Source organism: Hevea brasiliensis, chromosome 3, assembly GCF_030052815.1.
Source record: "Hevea brasiliensis isolate MT/VB/25A 57/8 chromosome 3, ASM3005281v1, whole genome shotgun sequence".
Lineage (NCBI taxonomy): Eukaryota > Viridiplantae > Streptophyta > Magnoliopsida > Malpighiales > Euphorbiaceae > Hevea > Hevea brasiliensis.
Window position 1 is genome coordinate 4,223,499 of NC_079495.1, and position 4,788 is coordinate 4,228,286.

Sequence of the window (4,788 nt, forward strand, 5' to 3'; positions counted from 1 at the left end):
GCTAGTTCAAGTGATGATTCAAGTGCTTCAAGTGATGATTCAAGTGCTTCAAGTGATGATGATGAAGATATGGCTATGATAGTCAAAAGATTCAAAAGAGCATTTAGAAAAGGTGGAAGCAAATACAAGAAGTTCACAAAGAAATATGCTCCAAAGACTCCAAATCATTCAAGTGAAATAGTTGGTTATGAGTGTAACAAACCAGGCCACATTAAGCCAAAGTGTCCTACATTGAAGAAGAAAAACAAGTTTAGAAAGTATAAAAGTAAAAAGGCAATGGCAGCAACATGGAGTGATAGTGACTCTTCATCAAATGACGAAACAAGTGACAAAGATGCTGTAAATGCTTGTATGATGGCAATTGAAGAAAAAGGTGAAAGCTCGCATATTGAAGATAGTGAGAATGAGGTAAATCTTGAACTTTCTAATGTTGATGAATTAGAACTTGTATTTGTAATGACATATGATAAATATAGATCTTTTAAAAAGAAATGCAAAATTTTGGTTCATGAAAATTGTGTTTTAAGATCAGAAAATATTTCCTTGAGTATGGCTTCAAAGGAAAATGAATTTTACAAATCTCAAATGAAATTATTTAAGGAAGTTAATGATGAGCTTCAAAGATCAAAAGAAGTGTGTGAACAACTTCTTGAGAAAAATAGAATTCTTGAAGCAAAAGTTGAATCTTTAACAAGAGATTTAACTAAATTTACAAAGGGAAAAGAAACACTTGATATACTTCTTGAGAATCAAAGATCCACAAATGAAAAATTTGTTATGATGGATTTATGAAATTTGGAAAATACAAACATTATTTTGTTAAAGCTACATCTTTTTCTCAACCAAATATTACATGCTTTTATTGTAATCATAAATGTCATATGATTAATGCTTGTCCTATTAGGAAAGGAACCTTTAAGGCAAAGAAAGTATGGGTGCCTAAAGGAACCCTACCTAATATTACTAACACACAAGGACTCAAAGTTGCTTGGGTACCTAAAGACAGTTAACTAATTTCAGGTCTGCCTAAGGAGTATACTGGAAACAGAACACTGGTACATAGATAGCAGTTGCTCTAGGCACATGACAGGAAATAAAGGCAAGTTCTCCTCTCTTACTTTAAAAGAAGAAGGTTATGTCAAATTTGGTGATAAAAGCAAAGCTAAAATTATTGGATGTGGAACTATTAGTAAAAATCCTTGCATTGAGAATGTTGCATTAGTATAAGGATTAAAATATAATCTTTTAAGTGTTAGTCAACTATGTTATAATGGTTTTAAAGTCATTTTTACTTCTACACATTGTGAGATTCATGGAAATAATGTTATGTTTGCTGGTGCTAGAATAGATAATATTTACCTACTTGATTTAACAAGTCTTGAAGAGAATTGTGAAGCATGCTTTATGACTTCAGATGATAGTGCATGGTTATGGCATAGAAAATTAGGACATGCTAGCATGAGTACACTTGCTAAACTCTCTAGAAGGAATCTTGTTAGATGACTTCCAAAGTTAAGATTTGAAAAAGAGTTTCAATGCAAAGCATGTGCACTTGGTAAGCATACAAAATCATCTTTTAAATCAAAAAATGTTGTAACTACGTCTAGACCATTAGAGCTATTACATCTTGCTCTTTTTGGTCCAATCACACCTAGAAGTCTAGGAGGCAAGGCATATACATTTGTAATTGTTGATGATTTTTGAAAATTCACATGGACTTTCTTTCTTGCTCATAAAGATGAAACCTTTGATATATTTCAAGCTTTTTGCAAAAGAACTCAAAATGAAAAAGGTTATTGCATTACATTTTTGAGGGGTGATCATGGAAAAGAATTTGAAAATAGTTTGTTTGAAAATTTCTGCTCTCAAAATGGTATTTATCATACATTTTCAGCTCCTAGAACTCCTCAACAAAATGGAGTTGTTGAAAGGAAAAACAGATCTTTGCAAGAAATGGCAAGAACAATGCTGAATGAAAATAGTTTACCAAAATATTTCAAGTGGAAGTCAGAATACAAGATGCTACATTTTGAACAGAGTTTCCATTAGAGCTATTTTAAAGAAAACTCCTTATGAACTTTGGAAAGGAAGAAAACCCAATATTGCATATTTTCATGTATTTTGTTGCAAATGTTACATTTTGAATAACAAAGACAGCAATCTCAAAAAATTTGATGTTAAATTTTGTGAAGAAATATTTCTAGGTTATTCAACAAATAGCAAAGCATATAGGATTTTCAATAGAAAAACCTTGACCATGGAAGAATCAATGCATATACTTTTTGATGATGCTAACACTTCCTTGCAAAGGAAAGATTCTTGTGATGATGAAATTGAGCAGTGTCACGACCCAACCTATTGGCCGGACCGGCACTAGGACCTGGGCCGGCATAAAGCCCCCGAGGCCCGTAGTAAGCCTTACTGTTCTAAAATCCATAACCAAGCCCACAATTTAGGCCTAATATGCGTATAAAATAATTTAAATCAAACTATTATAATTTCATTTCGGGCCAACTTAATCCAGTAATTATCAGAAACTGAAATTAGGGGAGCCCAGCTCAACCCTGTTACATCATTTACAAACTATTTAAAACTCATAAAAATTTTTCATTTATTAATACAAAAACTTGAATTCACGCAGTCCCTGACAGGATTAATACTACTACTAGTACATGCGGAGTCCTAAATTACGAATTTAGAGAATAACAATACAATTAAGTAATCTTTTCATAACCTACGAGGAAAGGGACAGGTTATTCTGAAAAAGGTCTCCTCCTGTAGCTTAGAAAAAATATGGTGAACAGGAGTGAGCGTTCGACTCAGAAAGTAAAATATCAATTTTAACCATCTCTATAACTATCTAAAGCTAATGCACCCTGTAGAGTGAAATGCAACATCAGCAATAATTTCACATCATAACAGTAAAAAGGTAATTTGGAGCACTCACACACCCAGTAATATCAATCATAATATATAGGAGCTGATCCCCTATACAGCCCTCTTAAATCCAACCTGTGCCAGCGAAGAACTCAAGCCGGACTTTCGCTTAATAAACCAAATCGGGCCCTAGCGAAGAACTCAAGCTGTGACTACCCCGAAGGACTGGGTCCCCAGCGAAGATCTCAAGCCGTGTCTACCCGTCCTGTCCATATCCAACACTATACCACACGCACGCCAACGTACGCACACTGCTCCAAATTACCACAAACACATCCATGACACTTTAACAGTTGTGAATGCAACATAAAACGTGCCTAGAGTTTAACTACATAAATATATACATATAAGTGATGCATGGGCATGCTTGAACATATAATAATATCGAAATTACAATTAAAATTAATATTTTACTCACAGTACACCGATGATTATTGTGGCTGCTGGATGCAGAAAAATAGCTGATCTCGATCACCTAATAATTAAATTATAAATTTATTAGTACTAAGTTAGAATAAAGCTCTAAAGAGGCAATAAACAGCCTAATTTATGCCGAAAATCCGACAGAGTTTCCCCTATACCTGGGACCTACCCAACCTACAAAAAGGCTCAAATAACACTTCTAGATTCTCAATTTCCACAATCACATCTCATCAATATCACATGGCCCCTCCTGGGCCCTCCAAATAAGATAATACTTAAAATCTTAAAAATTACGTTTTAGTCCCTATAATTGACATTTTGAAAAAATCCACTCAAACGAGCTCTAAAAATTCTAAGATTTCGCCCCGCGATCCCTAATAATATTATAAGACTATTGCAAAATGAATTGTAATTTTCTAATCACCCATGAATATTTTATTCAAGAATTTTACTCGATTCCATAAGTTTCCAACATCTAATATACTCTTAATTCAACCCAATTCAATATTCACATATTTAAACCTCCATCCTCAAGCTTCAACCAATTATATAAAATTTAATTATCTTAATTTCAAATAATCCTATATGCCCATATGCTAAAAATCTAACTAAAATCCATCTATATTTTTTCAAAAATATTCTACAATCACTCAAAAATTCAACAAACACCATAGAATATCCAAATAATTTTACTTTCATCATATATTTTTCTTAGAATTTTTCTCCAATTTTTCCTGTTTAAGAAACACTGTATTTATGCTCCACAGACAGAGAAATAATAAAAATTGTCTTACCCAAAGTTTATCTGTGTCTCAAAAATTCCAAAAATTTATGAGGAAGCCTCTGGAAGTTGAATCATCTCCATAGCCCACCGGAGCCACGGCCTGAACCACCGCGCACGGTGGCCGGCCGCCGGTCGCCTGTGACATTTGCCGGATCTGATCATACCATCATGTTCCTCTCCTCTTCCTCAGTCCATAGGTGGTCTCGGATCGTCGATTCAACGGTCAGATCGTCCTAAATCTGACGAAAAAGCTCGAAAAACCCGAAACTTCTCTCCTCCATATCTCACTCATCCGACCTCCATTTGCTGCAAAATTAGTATCAAAAGAAAGCTCTCGGAACAAGCTTTCCAACGCCACCTGAATCGCCTCGATCGGACGTCGGATGAAGCCGGAATCGCGCCGGAAAGCTGCTGCCCACTGTGCGCGTGTTTTCTCTCTCTTCTCCCTCTCTTGCCGCCGTTTCTGGTGGTTCTGGCCATCGCCGGAGGGTCGCCGGCCGGGTGGGGAGCTGCTTGGGAAGTCGCCGGCCGGTCACCGAAGAAAGAAAGAAGAAGAAGAGAGGGGAGGAGAGGAGAGAAGAGAAAAATGGTGGGGGGGGCGGGGGGGAGGGTCCTCCTCCCGTTTTTTTTTTGAACCTTTTTTT